Below are 22,957 nucleotides of genomic sequence, written 5' to 3' on the forward strand. Positions count from 1 at the left end.
TTGGCGAACTTAATTTTTGTAAATAAAAAAATATATATATACTTTTTTTTAATTTGTCTGTCTTTCTTTTCTCTCTTTCTCTCTCTCTCTCTCTGTCTTTCTTTCTGCTTGCTCATTATATACTTTCATTTATATTTAGTTATTTATTCTCTTTATTTTATTTCTTTCGTCTCTTTATAGTAAAATGAATCTTTCATATATTGTATATATATATATATACATATATATATATATATATATATACATATATATATATATATATACAGGGTGAGCCATTTTAATTAACGCACGCAATTATTTCGGAAACAAAGCATTTTAGAGAAAAATGTTTCAGACAAAAGTTTTATGGTTTCGAGGGGGCCATAAGATGGTATTATTGGTTTGACACTGAAGAGTCATTTGAAGGTCACGTGAAGGTCAATTCAATTTTTTTAAATGGAACACCCCATATATTTTTGCACACTCTTGTAGCTTATCTCGAGAGCTTTCCAAAACACTATAATTAAGTACCTTTTCGTTAAGTACTTTTTGAGTTATGAGGCTTGAAATAATTTCTTAATTTTACATAAACCGTAAAATATCTTGTAAAATATTCATTCTTCGATTATCTTACCTTAATACTTTTACGTAGAAAATAATGAGAGGAATCAATTGGTCTAAAGAAAACACGTAGTTGTTTTTAAGAAAAAATATGGAATTGTTAATTGCAAATTACATATTTTTTCTTCAAAACAACTATGTGTTTTCTTTAGACCAATTGATTCCTCTCATTATTTTGTACGTAAAAGGATTAAGGTAAGATAATCGAAAAATGAATATTTTACAAGATATTTTACGGTTTATGTAAAATTAGGAAATTATTTCAAGCCTCATAATTCAAAAAGTACTTAACGAAATGTTACTTAATTATAGTGTTTTGGAAAGCTCTCGAGATAAGCTACAAGAGTGTGCAAAAATATATAGGATGTTCCATTTAAAAAAATTGAAGTGACCTTCACGTGACCTTCAAATGACTCTTCAGTGTCAAACCAATGATACCATCTTATGGCCCCCTCGAAACCATAAAACTTTTGTCTGAAACATTTTTCTCTAAAATGCTTTGTTTCCGAAATAATTGCGTGCGTTAATTAAAATGGCTCACCCTGTATGTATATATATATATATATATATATATATATATATATATATATATATTAGGTGGTAAACTTAATTCATGCCGTTAAATATTGTACAATACAACGTATTGTACAATATTTAGCAGCAGGAATTAAGTTTGCCATCTAATGCTTTCTTCTCTTTTACTAAAAGATATAATTATATTATTTAAATTATATTATGGATTGGATAAAACATTTGTGTATATTTTGTGTATACTTTTTGCACGACGCTGATAACGGTGTCAACAATTTATCCAATCATAGGTTGTATATTTTTTACTTTCTTTTTTTACTGAAACATACATATACATGAATTTTATTGTTTTCAACTAGTTAGATACATGCATTTATGTGTTACATATATGCACGTGTGTTATAATGCGATTTCTTTTTCAATATTATTTCTCACATTTTAGTTAGAAACACATTTTGGTGTACATATATATATGTACACCAAAATGTGTTTCTAACTAAAATGTGAGAAATAATATTGAAAAAGAAATCGCATTATAACACACACGTGCATATATGTAACACATAAATGCATGTATCTAACTAGTTGAAAACAATAAAATTCATGTATATGTATGTTTCAGTAAAAAAAGAAAGTAAAAAATATACAACCTATGATTGCATGAATTGTTGACACCGTTACTAGCGTCGTGTAAGAAGTATATACACAAATATTTTATCCAATCATAATATAATTTAAATAATATAATTATATCTTTTACTTTCAAATTTATTAAAATAAAATTTATTAAAACTAACTTTTTTAACATTTTGCCCCATTCTTGGGCCTGGTTCCGCTCGCCCAGTCTCCGTCCTTCTGTGTCCGTACGTCATGGTCGACGTGGTCGTCGACATTGACCTCGACGTCGACATCATCGGCGATTGTCCGGTCTCCGTCCTTCTGCGACCCGCATACGGTGACGTCATAGTCGATGCGGTCGTCGTCATCGGCGACGGTTTCGATCTCGTCATCATCGGCGACGTCGTAGCTGTCGTCGTCATCATCGGCAACGTCGTAGCCGCCGTCGTCATCATCGGCGACGTTGTAGCCGCCGTCGTCATCATCGGCGACGTTGTAGCCGCCGTCGTTACCGTCTTTCGCCCAAATTTGGCAGGTAGACTGCCCTCACTTCGTGCTGTAAATTAAATATTATTAAATATATATATTTTTTTTAATTAGAATTGAAAAAGAAAGAGAACGAAAGCGAGAGAGACTATATATTCAAAAAAGCTAAATATATTATTATAATTTATGCAGTGTTATACAATTCATAAATTATATTGTAATGATATAATTAACTTAAAATGTAAAAATGTTATTATATATAATTTTAAAATAAACGTAAAATACTTACATCTCGGCATGCTGTGGACTTGTGGACACAATAACTGTACAACACTGCACAACTCGAAGACTCGGAGAACGACTGGACGACGTTCTTTTGTCCGGAGGACGACGTTCTTCTGATTCCGTGTGTACAGTGATGCCAGATTTGAGACGCCGCCCAGCGCTCGGCATCTCGAAACTGGCATCATTGCTATAGTGAGCGAACGCTACTTCGGAACTGTTTGATGATGCGTTATCTCGTTTGCTCTTTACTCGTTCTCGCTCTCGCTTCAACAACATCGGCAATCTTTCCTTATCTATAACAACTTAGTGATTTAAATATCATAAAAATTAAAATTTTGATTACGCATTTTTTTTATTCGAAAATACTTGCAATGGATTAATGTGACTTTTGCGATTAAAATGACACCAAATACGACATAAATCGAATAATTTCTAATTAAATATGCAATTAAAATTTAACAATTTATCTGATTAAAAATGATCCGATGTATGTCGTGTTTGGTGTCATTTTAATTCGTACATATATATGTCATCTTACTATGGAAATTAAAACTTTTATATTTTGCATTTTTTCGATTTAAAAGTAATTACAATAGATTAATGGGTTTTTTGCGATTATAATGACACCAAACACGATATAAATCGAAACATTTTTAATCAAATAAATTATTAAATTTTATTAATTTATTTGATTAAAAATGATCCGATTTATATCGTGTTTGGTGTCATTTTAATTGCAAAAAACCCATTAATCTATTGTAATTACTTTTAAATCGAAAAAATGCAAAATATAAAAGTTTTAATTTCCATAGTAAGATGACATATATATGTACGAAGATAAGAAAATGCGAGCGAGACTTCGGAACTCTTTGATGATACATCATCTCGCTTGCTCTTTACTCGTTCTCGTTCTCGCTTCAACGACATCGCCGATCTTTCCTTATCTATAACAACTTAGGGATTTAAATATCGTAAAAATTAAAATTTTGATTGCGCACTTTTTCGATTCGAAAATAATTGCAATGGATTAATGGGAGTCTTGCGATTAAAATGACACCAAACACGACATACATCGGATCATTTTTAATCAGATAAATTGTTAAATTTTAATTACATTAGAAATAATTCGATTTATGTTGTGTTTGATGTAATTTAATCGCAAAAAATCTCAAATTTATTGCAATTATTGTTCAACCGAAAAAGAGGGAAATAAAAATTTCAATTTTTACAATATTTAAATCATCAAGTTGTTACGTAAGGAAAAATCGCTGATGTATAAACTTCATAACTTTTTATTTATATCAACATATGTATATATATATATATATATATATGTATATATATATATATATATAATATGTGTGTGCTTGTATTGTATATGACAATAAATGTCGTCAAACCTTTAAAAAAATTATGATAATGTAAATACTAACCTTTTAAACCATCCTTTCTTCGTGGAAAGTCTGTGAGCACTGAGAGGCGACCGTTTTTCGTTATACGTATACCCCATAATGGAAATACACAAAAATAAATAATTAAAATAAATCTATCTTCAATATATACTTTATTTTCACCGTTATCTTCGACACGTTATAACACGTGACAGTCGACTTTCTTCGCGCCGCTTTTTGTCACGAGTACGCGCGATAGCTCAGCGCACAGTGATGCCAGAATGCCCACGCGAGCAACAGCCAATTATTTCATATACAGTATAGCTCGACGTCCCTCGACCCTCGATTGTTCCGCATGAATGCCAAGCTATACTCTATGCAAAATATTTTGCTGTTGCTCGCGTGGGCATTCTGGTATCACTGTCAGCGCATTGCATGTATGTGAGTGAGTTACATACATATATATATATATATATATTCTGCACATACAATATATACAGAGAGAAGACAAGAAAGAAAAAGAGAGAGAGATGAGGAAAAGAGAGAAGAAAATATGTGAATCAACATCTTTATCAACATCATAAAGCCATATATTAATTAATTATTTTTACATAGCGTCACTGACGCTATAAAGTATCGACAGAAAAAGATACAATCATTTCCTTTTATTTTCTCAAATAAATTGAAATAGTTAGCACTTAGTAATACTCGATATGAACAATAAAATATAAAAATACTCGGTCATTCGTTCTCTCTCTCTCTCTCCCTCTTCCTCTCTTCCTCCGTCTCTTCTTTTTTCTTCTCTATGTATATAATCATTTCTCTCCATCATTTTTTATTGCATACATGTGCTGTATTATATAATAATCCGTATGTGTGTATTATATAATAATCCTGTGTATGTTTATTTGTATAGTAGTAATTCTAAATTTATATAAATATGTATATTATTTTCGTTATACTTTTATATTATTTTGTTGTATTTTTTAAGTATAATTTCTTATTTATTATTTTTTTATTATATTTTTATTTATTATTTTAGTATATTATTATTTTATTATATTTTGTAATATAAGAATAAATAATATTAATAATTATATATTTATTTTACATATAAATTTATCTATGAATGTACATGAATTCTAATATATTAATTCTAATGTGTAGATTTGAATTTATTTGTTAGTTTTATGGTGACTCAGAAAGATGTCTTGATAATAAATTATTTGCGCACGTGCGGAATATAATGTATAATGTAAATAATTTGTCAAAAATGGAATTACAAAATGTAACGTTCAAAATATATATTTTTTTAATAATAAGCTAAAGAAAATCTTCTAACATTTCAAAAAATGGTAAATAATTATTGGTCGGATTTTAGCTTTATATCTTTTTATTTCTTTAGTTTGCGTTCATAGAAAATTTCCAAATAAATTCTCAGTTTTAAAAATAATGAAAAGTATATAACTGAAAAAATAAAGAGCATTGTAACTGAGGTTTGACATATAATTAGTGATTATTTTTTGAAGCGCTTCAAATCAGTTGAGATTGAAAATAATCATTTATCATTGTAGTCCAACTTTTGAATATTATATGTTATATTATAAATATTTGTTATATTTAATTAGATTTAGATATATTTGATTTGCCTTTTTACGGAATAATGAAAATTTTTTACTAAAATATTATTTTAGAATCTGTACATTTATATAGAAATTTGTGTTTCAAAACTCCAAAATTATATTTAAATAAATTTAGAATTACTAAATTATTGCTGTTATATTATTTTTATGTACACACAATAATTATAAAATAGTTATTTTTATGTAGACAAATAATTATAAAATAATTATTATCTCTGAAAGATAAGAATACAGTCCTTTGTTTATTCATATTTATTAAAAAATGGTTATATATGCATTTTTTATAGTGGTTAGTGCCAGAGGCGGTCTATTCGTGAGCTGGCTCGTAAAATATATTTATTTCAGATGTGGTTTGCTTGTGCGCTCTAGTTAAAGAAATATATAAATCCAGAGGCGATCTGTTCGTGCGCTGGTTATTAAAAAATATATAAATCCAGAGGCGATCTGTTCGTGCGCTGGTTATTAAAAAATATATAAATCCAGAGGCGATCTGTTCGTGCGCTGGTTATTAAAAAATATATAAATCCAGAGGCGATCTATTGGTGGTTATTTTAAGAAATGTTTCAAACCAGATGTAGTTTGCATGTACGCCTTAATTTACTAGAAAATATGATATTTCTGTTGTCTGAACATAATTTTTTGTGTCATAGTTTTTCAGTAATAATTTTATAAGCAAAGGACTGCACTTATTTTTCAGAGATTTTATTTCTTTTAAGATAACATTGAGGTAAACAACATTATTTTTATAATAATATTGTACAAATTTTTTTGCAGGCGACAATTATTGAAGCTAATTGGAAAAACAAATGGCTCCAGGATCATGAAGGGTATTAACGCTAAATCCATCGATTTTCAAAAATCAGTAGAATTTCTTCCTGATACGATAGATTCAAAAGTTAGTATTCAAACTATTCAATTCCTGGAGCCAACTTCAGATACAGGTATGTATTATGAAAATGTTGACAACTGCGTTGATAACAACACACTTGTTATCGATAATAAAGCCCTTTTAGATACTTCTTGTATCCAAAAAAACTTGCCCGAAGGCCGTCGCATTGTCGATATTTCTTTTATGTGGAATGAAATCCACAGAACATTTGATAATCATGCGCGAGGAATAGAGTGCCAATTTAAAGATTGGAAACTCATAAATTCTCGTCGCCGTGGGTTCATGACGCAGTTGTTCTTCAAATGCCAAATGTGCCATTATGAAGCCAACATTTGGTCTGAACCCACGAAACCAGAAACATTAGATATTAATACAGCTGCTGTAGCAGGAAGTATTACAGTGGGAATAGGTTATTCCCAGCTCGAAGAGCTGTGTGCAGCTATAAATATTCCTAGCATGTCTGAGCCGACTTATGTTAAATACAGAGAAAATTTAATAGATGAATTTCAAGAAACAGCCATGCAAAATATGAAAACGGCTGGCGAAGTTGAGAAGCAACTTGCTATTGAAAAAAATGAAGTTATAAACGGTATTCCGTATATAACAGTTGTAGCGGATGGTAGTTGGCTGAAGAGATCGTACGGCACCGCCTACGATTCTCTTTCCGGTATTGGAGCCATAATTGGTTATCGCACAGGAAAAATTCTCTTCGTTGGGATCCGCAATAAATTCTGCGCACTGTGATGTAGCAGAGCGAAAAGGTGTTCAACCAAGAGCTCATAAATGCTACAAAAATTTTGATCGCAACGCAAGCTCCACAAGCATGGAGAGCGACGCCATAGCGGAAAGTTTCAAATGTAGTCTCGAAATGCATGGACTAATTTATAAAACAGTAGTTGCTGATGGTGACAGTAGCGTATATCAAGCCATTGTTGATAATAAACCATATCGTGAACATATGGTAACCGTAAAAAAAATTGAATGTACTAATCATTTGCTTCGCAATTTATGCAAAAAGCTAAAAGCTGTAACTGAGATAACTCAACCAAAAATGCATAGACAGCGTGGCTTTGTAGAGATACGAAATGTAATAAAAAATAATATTTTAAACATACGAAAAGAAGCAATAGATGCAGCTACTTTACGAAGAGAAGAAAGACAACCTCAACATTGTCAGGCCATAGAATTGCAAAAAGACATATTAAACATTCCTAGCCATATCTTTGGCGAACATAAGCGATGTGAAGCACGTGGCCGTATATGTAAAAGGAAATGTGATGAAATCAAGAAAAATTATGTACCATTTCTAAAATTACACGGTTTCTATCCAAAAATAGAAAGTGCTATCATGTATTTAAGTACTTATTCTGACAGCCTATTATTAAATTTAACGAATAACCCTGCAGAATCATTCAACTCGATAATCTGCAAACTAATTGGCGGTAAACGTATCAATTTTGGTAAACGAGGCTCTTACAATGCTAGAATTGCAGGAGCAATTCTGCAATATAATACACAACAAGTACTTACACAAGTACATAAAAATATGTGTAAAACTATTCCGCCTATTGTCGAGAATCTGGAAAAGCGACGACAAATAAAAGTTGCGAAAACCAGAGAATCTCGAGAAACACAAGGAAGGCAAAAAAAATTCAAACGAGAATCAGGAACAGATCGTTATTACGGTCCGCAGTCGCAAAAACCGGATCTTCCATCCGATGTATTCGAGCAGCTTCGACAAAATCATTTAGAGAAATTGTTCGAAAATGGGAGAAATTGGCAAAATATTGAATTTGATACCAGAAATCAAAATGAGTCAGAATTAATTGGTTATTATTGAGGCGTGAAATGTTGACGGCATCCAACTTTGGAACCGTATGTCGCATGAGACCGACAACGTCTTGCGCAGCGACTGTAAAAAACATTTTATATCCTCCATCTATTGATACTGCAGCTTTGAGATATGGTCGTGATAACGAGGAAATTGCAAGGCAAGAATTTGCCATGAAATTAAATAAAGAGATAAAACATTGCGGTTTGTTTATTGATACTAAAAATCCATTCTTGGGTGCTTCCCCTGATGGAGTTATTGAGGAAAATGGTCTTGTGGAAATCAAGTGTCCTCTATCGGCTGAGTATTTGACAGCTGAAAAAGCCATAGAGACATTGCCTTCTTTGAAAAATATATTTGATAAAAAGAATCCACATGAAATGAATCGAAATCACCGATAATTTTATCAAATTCAAGGCCAATTAAACATAACACAGCGAGAATATTGTATTTTTGCTGTTTGGACGCCGAAAAGCATGAAAACATTGCGGATTAGTATAGATAACGAGTTCTGGAAAAATCAAATGCTGCCTTTTCTAACACGTTTTTATTATGAATGCATGCTTCCAGAAATCTTGGATAGCCGTCATAATAGACACATGCCAATCAGAAATCTAAGATATATCGTAGAAGCTAAAGAGGAAGCAGCAAAAAAAACACTTAGTCGAACAAGTAGACGAAATGTAATAGAAAATGAAAATGGCATACAGCAGAGCAAACGATTTAAATCGAATGTTTCGCCAGTGAATATAACAGTAACTGATACTGATGTTATTGTTCTGGATAAAGAGCAAGATAATGATTGCATCATTATAGGTTACTCAAGTAACAAAGAAAATATAACTAAAGATGATATAGCAAGACGTAGAAAAATTCTAGATGATACATTTGCTCCTCTTTATTTGGTAATGAGTAATGTCTTGCCTATAGACAGCAAATTAAACAACGAATCATTGGATATATTTTTACGCGTCGTAAGAGATACTTCTGATTTTGAAACACAAAGTGTTCTATATTTAGAATTTCCTGAAATAATCGAAGCAAGTCATAATGACAAAAGCTTGCAAATCAATGGGGGAAATTGTAGTGATCATTGGCGATGTATTTTCTTTAACGGTACCAAACTTCGCGTATATGACAGTCTACCCAACTGTACATATGATAAGTTGGTAACTAAAGAGAAAAATTACATACATCTTCGTTATCCTACAATAAGGCAAAGTGATATAATTTTTGAAAAGGTTGAAACACAACCTGATGCTATATGTTGTGGAATTTATGCTGCAGCTTTCGCCACTACTATAGCTTTAGGAGGCAATCCTTGCGAACAAAAATACTCCAAGGACGTACAATGCATGAGAGAACACTTTTACAAAATTGTAGAAAGTAATAAATTGATGTCTTTTCCAGTATTATAAAAATTATATTCTATAATAGAAAATAACATACAGGGTGTCCCGAATTTAAATGGCAAAACTTCAGGAGCGTGTAGGGGACCGAAAAACTAAGTCAAAAAGTCCTTTAGCGATTTGCTCGTTTTTGCTTCATTTTGGAGAAAATCGCAAAAAAAGAAACAAAACAAGTTTTCTTTTTTTTACTGATGTTACTTGATGTTATCCTTTACATTCTTTCATTTGTTTACATTCTTGCTTTCTTCTATGAGTCCTTCATCAGTCTTTAGTCAGATACTCAGATATTTTGAAGTGAATAGCATCAGCTACAATGCCGCGTACATATTCTAATGTTGAATACGCTGATATAGTTTTCGTGTACGGTTTCTGCAACGGTAATGCTTTAGAAGCGATGCGAGAGTATGCGCGCCGATTTCCAAATAGAAGAGTGCCTAATCGACAAGTCTTTTCGTTGACTTTTAATAGACTACGAGAGACTGGGTCATTTTCACTTCGTAATGAAGGCGACCAATTCCAGGCAGCGTTAAGAGCAGATTGTCGGAGAAGAAATTGTATTCAACACCACTTTGATAACAATCCTGAGACTAGCGTCCGAAGAGCATCAGCTGCATTAGGAATATCGCGGCAGGCAATATGGCGAACTTTGAAAGGTGATAATCGCTACCCGTACCATCTTCAAAAAGTACAGAATTTATTACCTCAAGATTACGTCAAGAGATTGAATTTTAGTAATTGGTTTCTTGAAACAATTCGCAATGACAATTTATTTCCATTAAAAATAATATGGACCGATGAAGCTACCTTTACAAGAGGAGGAATTGTTAACCAAAGAAATTATCATGTATGGGCTCATGAAAATCCCAGAGCTATTAGAGAAAACAGGTTTCAGCATGAATTTGCTATAAACGTTTGGCTTGGAATTTGGAACGGATTGCTGGTGGGACCGTATTTCTTACCCGAAAGATTGAATGGAATCACATTTACGCATTTTTTAGAGGACGACTTTTCTAATTATTTAGAAGACATTCCCTTACAGCAGCGGATTGAAATGTGGTTCCAACTCGATGGATGTCCAGCTCATTATAGCAGAGCTGCTCGATCTTGGCTAAACATAAATTATCCACAACGATGGATTGGACGTGGAGGAATAGTACCTTGGCCACCCCGATCACCTGATATGACACCCATGGACTTCTTCGTATGGGGAACCTTGAAGCAGGAAGTTTATTCGGTGCCAATCAATTCAAGAGAGCAATTAAGAGGCCGAATCATAGATGCAGTGCACCAAATATCACCAGAACAATGTCTAGCCGCAATTAATCAAGTCAGTGCTAGATGTAATGCTTGCATTGCTGTAAGAGGGCTACATTTTGAACAATATCTGCATTAAATAGATGATAACAAATAAAATGTAAATAAATAAGTAAAAAAAAGAAAACTTGTTTTGTTTCTTTTTTTGCGATTTTCTCCAAAATGAAGCAAAAACGAGCAAATCGCTAAAAGACTTTTTGACTTAGTTTTTCCTACACGCTCCTGAAGTTTTGCCATTTAAATTCGGGACACTCTGTATAATACAATTGTATAAAATGTTATATTAAACAATTATATATAATATGTAAAAATTCATTTATCGTATTTAGAAGCTCTTATATTGTTCGAGACAAATCAATAAAAAACATCATATTGTATACAGGGTGATTCTGAACAGACGTTTGTCTTTAAAAAGATAAATTGTCGAGTCTATTCTAAGACGATTTTCCCTTTACCAAAATTGTCTACGAGGCTTAGTTTTTAAATTATTAAATAAAATAGTTCGCGAATTACGGAACGAGTACAAGAGGTAGACAGGGACGGCGCAACTCACCATCCGATACAGGCGATCATGTGGGGCGCGCGACGCGATCAGCTGATTGCTGCACACGATGAGTGTAACAATCAGTGTGTGTGTGTGTGTGTGTGTGTGGGGTGTATTTATGCACGCGTATCCACACATGCACCGTACTCTCTCTCTCTCTCTTTCTCTTTCTCCCTCTTTCTCTCACTCTCTCACTCACTCACTCACTCACTTATTCTTACCTTAATAATGAGATTCTTCATACTGCTGATAAATAGCAGTGCCCAGTGTGTTGCACGATAATAATCGTCGTCGACGAGACGTCGTTTCTTCAACACGCAGTCTGACACAAATAAGCGAAGTTTTTTCTTTCATCACTTTCGACACTTTTACAAATTTACTCGCGCACTTAATCACTCACGATTGATAAAAGGAGGAATTTACCAACGGTTACGGTACGAATTTAATAAACGGTTAACGCATTTAATTATTAATTACACACTCGATTAAAGAAACGCGTTAACAGAACGCGATACTTGATGCAAAGCGCGCGACGCGACGACCGACGACAAGCAGGTCAGGTTAGTACTAGCGCGTAATGCTACACGTTTATGTTTGGCAGCGCTAGAGGCGCTAGTACTAACCTGACCTGCTTGTCGTCGGTCGTCGCGTCGCGCGCTTTGCATCGAGTATCGCGTTCTGTTAACGCGTTTCTTTAATCGAGTGTGTAATTAATAATTAAATGCGTTAACCGTTTATTAAATTCGTACCATAACCGTTGGTAAATTCCTCCTTTTATCGTTCAATCGTGAGTGATTAAGTGCGCGAATAAATTTGTAAAAGTGTCGAAAGTGATGAAAGAAAAAACTTCGCTTATTTGTGTCAGACTGCGTGTTGAAGAAACGACGTCTCGTCGACGACGATTATTATCGTGCAACACACTGGGCACTGCTATTTATCAGCAGTATGAAGAATCTCATTATTAAGGTAAGAATAAGTGAGTGAGTGAGTGAGTGAGAGAGTGAGAGAGAAAGAGGGAGAAAGAGAGAGAGAGAGAAAGAGAGAGAGTACGGTGCATGTGTGGATACGCGTGCATAAATACACCCCACACACACACACATACACACACACACACACACACACACACACACACACACACACTGATTGTTACACTCATCGTGTGCAGCAATCAGCTGTTCGCGTCGCGCGCCCCACATGATCGCCTGTATCGGACAGTGAGTTGCGTCGTCCCTGTCTACCTCTTGTACTCGTTCCGTAATTCGCGAACTATTTTATTTAATAATTTAAAAACTAAGCCTCGTAGACAATTTTGGTAAAGGGAAAATCGTCTCAGAATAGACTCGACAATTTATCTTTTTAAAGACAAACGTCTGTTCAGAATCACCCTGTATAGGAGATACCTATTGTAGATATTATTCTGCAACTTTCTATAAGTTACAATCTGCAAATTGTTTTCGATATAGTTGACAATATATTACCAGAAAATATATATATTATATATAATAAAAAATTATATTCTCGTCATACTCATAAGAAAGTATTGAAAAAATATACTTCTCAATATCATTTAAAAATTACAATTGGAGAAACGAAGAGAAAACATATTGGTTGCGTTCTCACAGGAATGGGCGATGGAGGGGCTCATTCGATATCTCCATATCCAAAATATGTAAATAGCACATTTTTTCAAATATTTTGGAATTTAAAAAAATATACATATATGTGTGCGCGCGCGCGTGCGTGCGTACATGCAAACATTTATGTTACAAATATATAAATATCTACTTTTTTATGAAAAAGATTACATATTATTTGTTATCTTTTCATAATCAAGAGCTAATAAATAATATGCAAGTCTTTTCACATAGAAAAATAGATATTGATATATTTATAATGTAAATATGCGTACAAACACACACACATAGATAAATCTATATATGTATGTAACATGAAAAATAGCAAATTTGCAATGTGTTTATTGTTTTAAAATAAAATATTGTTTATGTTCTATTATTTATCATCTCATACGCTTATCTCGCTAAGCATATAAACGTACAGATGCATATCTGTCCCTCTTATATATATTTGAACACAATTTCACAATATTGCTAATGTTAGCTATGTGCATTTCTAAAAAAAATTACATTTGGCTATTTCTAAATGTACGTATGTATATCCAAAATATAACAATATCATAAGACTTTTTCCAATATTTTGGAGATTATATATATATATATATATATATATATACAGGGTGAGCCATTTTAATTAACGCACGCAATTATTTCGGAAACAAAGCATTTTAGAGAAAAATGTTTCAGACAAAAGTTTTATGGTTTCGAGGGGGCCATAAGATGGTATCATTGGTTTGACCTTGAAGAGTTATTTGAAGGTCACATGAAGGTCACCTTCAATTTCTTAAATGGAACCTACTATTTGTCATTGCATATTCTTGTAGCTTATCTCGATAGCTTTCCAAAACACTATAATTAAGTACTTTTTTGTTAAGTACTTTTTGAGTTATGAGGCTTGAAATAATTTCTTAATTTTACATAAACCGTAAAATATCTTGTAAAATATTCATTTTTCGATTATCTTACCTTAATACTTTTATGTACAAAATAATGAGAGGAATCAATTGGTGTAAAGAAAACTCTTAGTTGTTTTTAAGGAAAAATATGGAATTGTTAATTGCAAATTACATATTTTTTCTTCAAAACAACTATGTGTTTTTTTTACACCAGTTGATTCCTCTCATTATTTTGTACGTAAAAGTATTAAGGTAAGATAATCGAAAAATGAATATTTTACAAGATATTTTACGGTTTATGTAAAATTAAAAAATTATTTCAAGCCTCATAACTCAAAAAGTACTTAACGAAAAGGTACTTAATTATAGTGTTTTGGAAAGCTATCGAGATAAGCTACAAGAATATGCAATGACAAATAGTAGGTTCCATTTAAGAAATTGAAGGTGACCTTCATGTGACCTTCAAATAACTCTTCAAGGTCAAACCAATGATACCATCTTATGGCCCCCTCGAAACCAAACAACTTTTGTCTGAAACATTTTTCTCTAAAATGCTTTGTTTCCGAAATAATTGCGTGCGTTAATTAAAATGGCTCACCCTGTATATATATATATATATTATATATATATATATATAATATAACAATATCATAACAATATAACAATATCATAAGATTTTTCCCAATATTTTGGAGATTTTATATATATATATATATATATATATATATATATATATATATCCAAAATTTAACAATATCATCAACTTTTTCCAATATTTAGAAAATTTTATATATATATATATATATATATATATATATATATATACAGGATGTCCCGAAACTACCGCTCCATATTTTGAAGGTAGATTCTCTGGCCAATTAAAAACGATTTTTCCTCAGCGAAAATGTCGAGGCACTAATAGTTTTCGAGTTATAAATGATTGATAATAAAGGGTTTTTCGCAAACTAAGCTTTATGGGAATAAAATATTAATAAAGTCACATTCTTTAGTTAATTTTAGGTAGAGTTTACAGTAGTAAGTCTAGGCCGGTTCTAACCCAGGGGCTCCGAGGGGGGGTGAGGGGCGAGGGGAACCGGCGGGAGGGGGATGACGTCACGCGGGGGGGGGTGACGTCACGCGGGGGATGATGACGTCACGCGGGGGGGGGGTGACGTCACGCGGGGGATGATGACGTCACGTGCGGGGGATTATGACGACGTCACGTGCGGGGGATGATGACGTCACGTGCGGGGATGATGATGACGTCATGTGCGGGGGATGATGACGTCACGTGCGGGGGATGATGACGTCACGCGCGGGTAGGGGGAGGTCCGTGGCGCGACCGGTGGACGAGGGGGTCCGCGCGGGGAAGGGGGGATCCGCGGCGCGACCGGTGGACGAGGGGGTCCGCGCGGGGAAGGGGGGATCCGCGGCGCGAGCGATGGACGATGGGTTCCGCGCGGGAAGGGGGGATCCGCGGCGCGAGCGATGGACGAGGGGGTCCGCGCGGGTAGGGGGGGGGATCCGCGGCGCGAGCGATGGACGATGGGTTCCGCGCGGGAAGGGGGGATCCGCGGCGCGAGCGATGGACGAGGGGGTCCGCGCGGGTAGGGGGGATCCGCGGCGCGACCGATGGACGAGGGGGTCCGCGCGGGTAGGGGGGATCCGCGGAAAGAAGACGGTGCACTGGTTTGAAAAGGATAGCGTAAATTGTGTGAAGAGGACAGAGCGACAAGGATGGCATCAACGTGTGACAAGGACGACATCAACATACGACAAGGATGACGTCAACGTGGAACAAGGACGACGCATTATAAGATGCCACATAGGTGGGAGCAGGACGACGCAAAGGTAAGTGAGTGATAGCGACGAGCTTGTGAATGAGAGAAAACGATAATAGCGCGAAGAGAACGCATACGAAAGAGAACTATAATATCGCGAGAACAACGTGTGCGAGAGAGAACGATAATAGCTAAGATAACGCGTGCGAGCGAGAACGAAGATATCGCGAGACTTACAACTAACGCGAGACTTATTGTTAGAACGATAGCGCGTACGAAAGAGAGAGAGAACGATATCGCTATACTTACAATTAGCGCAAGAGAGACGCAAAGGATGGGAGCGCAAGGAGAGGCGCGTAAATAAATACATTTCTTTTCAATACTAAATATAACATTTATTTTAAAATGTGTGCGTGTATTATACAATTTGTGTTGTGTGTGTGTGTGTGTGTGTGTGTGTGTGTGTGTCTAATAAAATAATAATATAAAATATAAAATATAAAATTTAAAAAATATAATAAAAATATAAAATATAAAATAATAAGAATAATATATTTGGGGGAGTGCGCCGGGCTAAGGAGGAGGCCGCTCCTAGAATGCTAAGGGGTCGATGTGTCGGGCTGAGTGGAGCCGCTCCTGGAACAGAAAAAGACATTTGAATAGTTTTTAATAATTTATTTTAGAACTTTTGATGTATTATAAATTGAAAGTTACTTACAATACTTTCCATGGCATTTTCCATTCACCGTTATACAATACACACAATTTATATTTTGATGCAGGTTTGGATTCACATATCTGTTTATCCTCTCGTCGACCATTCATATCATCGCGTAAACTCTAAAATCAAACATATTAATTTTATGTTTTAAATTTATTACACATCGACAAAAATATTTTACCTTCAACGTTTCCAATTTCCGCCGCAGTATATTCTCATGATCATCTTCTTTCAATTTTTCAAAATCTTCTATTAATTCGAGATTTTCACGCAGTTTGTTTCCAATACAATTTACTTTAGAATGATTAGGTTCTATATTGAAACATTTACATCCATGATATTTTGCAAAATCTCGCGCACATATTTCTCGAGCTAGAAGAAATGTCCTCAACGAATTTGTGCGAGGTTTTTCCAAGCCGAGCTCTTGATGTCTTATAAACTGAACGATTGAAGTTTCTAGATTCTTCTTTGAAAGTTGTTCCCGCTCGTATTGAAGTAATTCTTCATCATCACTAGTCCGAAAACGGAAATCAGGTTTCCCATCGGATGATCCCTCCTCCATTTCTCTCTCCTCTCTCTCTCTCTCCATCTCATCCATTTCTCTTTCTCTTTCCATCCAATAATCATCATCATCCGTATCATCATCGATGATAATAACATCGTCTTCAGCCATTGCACTAACGTAACACAAGACTAACGAAACACAGAACAACGAAAGAAATAATATTCTAATGTCGCAGACTCCTCTTCATTATATATCTTTTAATATCTTTTGTCTCATTCCAACTAGGGCATCACGTCTCATCTACCTCAGCATTTCTCTACATCTTTAGCGGAGCGTGTTGAGAAAAGTATAACTATTCTTATTCGTATGGAAGGAAAGAATTAAAATCATAGATGAAATAAAAATAATTATTTATTGCAAGCATCGTAAAAAATATCATTTACAGCACATGTTAGTAATTCGCAATCGATTAATGATTCGCTGTTAAAGACATCACTATCGCGTATCGTTTTTACAGCATCGCATACAGTAGTAATATTGTTACGTTGTAAAACAGTTTCAAATTGTTTAAATTTTTCATTCACGAGATACGTATTCTCGCATAACCAATTATGCATATGATCGATACAATTTTCAAAATTAAATAAATGTAATAATGTTTGTGGTTTCATATACAAAGAATTTTCGCATAATGCGAGTTTTACAATTTTCGATTGATACATTTCAATCGATAAATCTCCAATCCTTAATGGGAGAGCAGTCGATTGTAGAAATAGTTCAATGTCTGCTTGCTTCTGCATCAACAAATTCCATGTTGAAAAAGGCAACATTATTTGATTACCTCGATTATCACCGAGAATCAGTTCCACGTACGACACAGCTCCAACGCTTATTCCAATGTCCAAATACTTGTACGATGTTGGGGTTAGAGCATATCTTCTTCCAAGTATGCGAGTCGCACGACGAGGCTGAATGCTATAAAAATATATAAATTAGATCAATATTTAAAAAATTAAATAATTAAATAATAAATAAAATTTTTAAACGATCGAAACTTACGTGTCACATTTTTGCTTCTTACACGGTGGAGTTTCACCGTTTCGAATCGGAACATAAAAATTCATATCGATTTCTTCAGCGAACCTTTCACACGCGCGATTGATGCAATACTGATCGTATTAGAATTAATATCAATTCAAATAGTATCGCAAATTGCGATGTAGAGGGGATTATTGCTGACACGACATTTTAATTTCCTCTAAAATTTTGTCGCGCCGATGTACGGCTGCGATGACATCATCATCCCCAGAACAAAGATTTAGCTGAATTCGCTAAAATCGAGCGCCGATGTACGGCTGCTCCTGATGCAATCACGTCAGATTTTTCAAATGTACGTGACAAAACGTGAAATTTTCAAGGTTAAGATGCACATCGGAACAAAGATTAACCGTCAAGGTTAAAACGCACATCACCCCTAGACAAAGATTTAGCTGAATGTGCTAAAATCAAGCGCCGATGTACGGCTGCTCCCGATGCAACCACATCAGATTTTTCAAATGTACGTGACAAAACGTGAAATTATCAAGGTTAAATTGCACACGCTATTCCGGGGAATTTTTTAAGATGAAATCATTCTAGAATGTTCGATGATATGCACGAGACAGTATATAAATCATGATCAAGAGGCACACCCCACCAGTATTTTTGCTAAAGTACATCCAGAACTATCATTGGGAAGCGCATTTCGCAAGTCTGATACAATATGGAGGAACAAAGTTTGCGAGAGCAATCCACTTTGGTGAATTCATTGGAAGACTACATTGTGTGGGAGCAACGATGTGATACGTATATCGAGTCGTTGGAAGAGCAAAGTTGCATCAAGCGACCGCGATTATCGATCGGATATCGACAATCGCTGATTGCTCGGATCGCGCGCCTCGAAGGGTTGAAAAATTCGGTACGTGGACGTTTTGTACACACGGGTGCCGGATGTAGCACGCGTCAAAATGGACTTGCGTGGCGCGAGATTGATGCGGCGTTCGAGAGTCGTATATTGACTGGTGCAGTGATAAATTATAATCACATCGAACCGCGCCAGTTTCTCGATGATGCCAAAGACATTGTGTTGGAACATGTGAAGGATGTTATGAAAAAACATTATAATGTGAAAGTGAACACAATATTTAACGGTGAATTTGTGGCTGGGGATAAACGCGCCAATAAAAGTATAAACACGAAAAACTATGAACTCTTTCGCACATCCGATTTACGCGAGTGGTACGAACGGCGCGTTATCGAACCCACCCTAGCGTCTCTGGAAGAGTTTCAGGAACGCGACAGCGGGTGGGCTTTGTCGCGAATATTAAATTTAACTGTAAATATAAATAAGTATAATCCTATGCGTGCGGGATGTCACATTAAGTTACCGCGGGAGATTATGTTGAAAAGAGCGGTGATTAATGTACAATCAAAGGACAATACATGTTTCGCGTGGGTAGTGGTCGCCGCACTATACCCCGCCGAAAGAAAGGCGGAACGGGAATCATCGTACCCACATTACACGACAGTGCTGAATCTCCGGGACATTGAGTTTTCAGTGACTGTGAACCAAATAAAAAATTTTGAACTTGCCAATGACATTTCTATAAATGTGTACAGCATCGAAGACAAGAACAGCATTGTCCCGATGCGTCTTACGGAGCAGAAGCGGGATAAGCATATCAACTTGCTGTACATTGAAGACGACAACAGCGTCGGACATTTCACTTGGATTAAGAATTTATCCCGGCTCGTGAGCTCACAATTGAGCAAAAAGGAGCACAAGAAATATATCTGCGACCGGTAAGTTTAATTTATATTATTTGAATAATTATAAGTTATGTAGCAAATTGTATATAAATCTTTAAAAAATTTTTCTTTTACAGATGCTTACATTACTTTGATTCGGACGCCAAGTTGCAGTCGCATACGGTCGACTGTGGAAAGATGAACGATTGCGCTGTCCGATTGCCGAGCGATAAGGACAAGTGGCTCGAGTTCAATAACTTTAATCGGAAGGAGCGGCTTCCATTTGTGGTCTACGCCGACCTGGAATGCGTTTTGGCCAAGATGGATGAAGAGAAAAACGCATATCAACATCACCAAGTATTTAGTATAGCTTACTATGTACATTGTTCGTATGACGAATCTTTATCGGCATATCATTCGCGTCGTAGCGCCGATTGTATAGCTTGGTTCGCCGAAGACCTCAAAAATTTAGCGTTACGTGTAAAAAATATTTTAAAAACAAATGTCCCCATGGTAAATTTGACGTCCGAAGAGTGGGAAAAATTCCATAGCGCCACTCAATGTCATATATGCGAAAAACCGTTCGTGGAAGACGATACACGCGTTCGCGATCATTGCCATCTGACCGGGCGATACAGAGGTCCAGCACACTCAAATTGCAATTTAAATTATAAAGAATCTTTTTGTATTCCCATAGTTTTTCATAATTTATCAGGTTATGATTCACACTTTATTATCGAGGAAATAGCCACATCGTTCGAAGGGAAAATCGAGTTACTTCCGATAACAAAAGAGAAATATATTTCATTCACAAAAGATGTTTGTATGGATGAAGAATCAAAAAATCATGTAAAATTACGTTTCATCGATTCATTCAAATTTCTCGCATCGAGTCTCGACAAATTGGCATCGTTTTTGGATAGACAAACTCAAAATTTTAAAATCAGAATATCAAAATTTATCAACAGAAAATTTCAATTTGTTAACGCGGAAAGGTGTATTTCCGTATGAATACATCGACTCGGTAGATAGGTTGCAAGATACGTGTTTACCACCGCGCGAATCATTTTACAGTTCCTTGATCGGTGACACTGTATCCGAGAGCGATTACGCGCACGCCGAGAACATCTGGACGCGATTCTCCATTCGGACGCTAGGCGAATATAGCGATTTATATCTTAAAATTGATGTCTTGTTATTAGCCGACATTTTCGAAAACTTTCGAGATAAATGTATCGAAAGTTACGGACTCGACCCCGCGTATTACTATACTCTCCCCGGATACACGTGGGACGCCATGTTGAAGCATACGAAAATTACGTTCGAGTTGCTTACTGACATCGACATGGTTATGTTCATCGAACGTGGTATACGCGGTGGTCTGAGTCAATGTTCGGGTAGATATGCTCGCGCTAATAACAAGTACATGGAGTCGTACGATCCATCGAAACCAGCATCGTACTTGATGTACTTTGATGTAAATAATTTGTACGGATGGGCAATGTGTCAACCGTTACCTTACGCCGATTTTCGATGGGTCGACGACGTGACCAATTTTGACGTATCATCCATCGCGCTAAATTCGCCTACAGGCTATGTCCTCGAAGTGGACCTCAAGTACCCGCAACATCTTCACGATGCACACACTGACCTACCGTTTTGCCCGACACGCGACAAACCACCTGGCAAGCGGGAATTCAAACTGCTTGCAATGCTATACGATAAGAAGCGTTACGTGATACACTACCGCAACCTGCAGCAGTGTACGCGTCACGGTCTTCGCGTTACAAAAATACATCGAATTTTACAGTTTTCACAATCTCCGTGGCTTCGAAATTACATAGAATTAAATACACATTTTAGAACATTGGCTAAAAATGATTTCGAAAAAAATTTATATAAATTAATGAACAATGCAGTGTTTGGTAAAACGATGGAAAATGTGCGCAATCGTGTCGATGTTAAATTATTAACAAAGTGGGATGGTCGGTACGGCGCAGAGGTAATGATTGCGAAACCAAATTTCCACAGCAGAAGCGTTTTTTCAGAAAACTTAATCGCTGTGGAATTGCGTAAACTCGAGGTGAAATTCTACAAACCGATTTACGTGGGTATGTGCATACTCGACATATCCAAGACATGTTTGTACGAGTTTCATCACGAGTATATGACGCCAATGTATCGCGACAAATGCCAGGTAATGTACACCGATACGGATAGTCTCATATATCACATTGAGTGTGCGGATGTGTATGAGAATATGAAGCGCGATATCATCAGATTCGACACGAGCGATTATGCAGTGGATAATGCGTACGATATACCGCTTGTAAATAAAAAGGTACCGGGCCTGATGAAGGACGAAAACAACGGTACCATAATGACCGAATTCGTTGGGCTCAGAGCAAAGATGTACGCGTTACGAGTGAATGGAAAAAAGGATACGAAGAAAGTTAAAGGTGTCAAGAGTAACGTTGTTGCGAGAACGATAACGTTTGACGATTACACGCGGTGTTTGAAAGAAGAAATTGAAATGACGCGTCAGCAGTCGTGTATACGATCTAAACTGCACCAAGTATACACGATCTGCGAGACGAAAATTGCTCTGAGTCCGTACGACGATAAGCGGTATATCGTATCCGAAACCACCGATACGTTACCGTGGGGACATTATAGAATACCATTGTAAATAAATGTATATTTTATTTATTATTAATTGTATATTTTGTACATAACCATGTATATATTCTTATATTTAATACATTTTATGTATTTTTATATTATTAAATATTTATATATTAAATTATTTATATAGTTTATATGTATATTATTTTAATAAATATTTATAATACACTATTTTTATGTATCCAAGAGTTGTATGATTTATTCATTCCCAACCATTTCACGTATACGTCATCACCCTTTTCCCGCAAAATTTTTTCCACGAGATATACGTCGGGATTAGCGACGCGTTGTAATTCGTATTCGTAGAATCCTCCAGCGACGGGATCTCCACGCGAATCTTCGAGTATGAATGTCGTGGGATTAGTTTTCTGCACCTCGACAATCTTAAAAACTTCGGTCGTCCAATT

The 22,957-nt window shown here is 35.4% G+C and overlaps 1 pseudogene; it reads left to right on the top strand.

The window, feature by feature from the left end:
- Nucleotides 1-6,329: 6,329 nt before the first annotated feature.
- LOC145965984 (uncharacterized) lies at nt 6,330-9,692 on the top strand (annotated as a pseudogene).
- Nucleotides 9,693-22,957: the final 13,265 nt, after the last annotated feature.

Source organism: Camponotus vicinus, unplaced genomic scaffold (assembly GCF_025532165.1).
Source record: "Camponotus vicinus isolate PSW18456_S1 unplaced genomic scaffold, iyCamVici1.0 SCAF_1, whole genome shotgun sequence".
Classification (NCBI taxonomy): Eukaryota; Metazoa; Arthropoda; class Insecta; order Hymenoptera; family Formicidae; genus Camponotus; species Camponotus vicinus.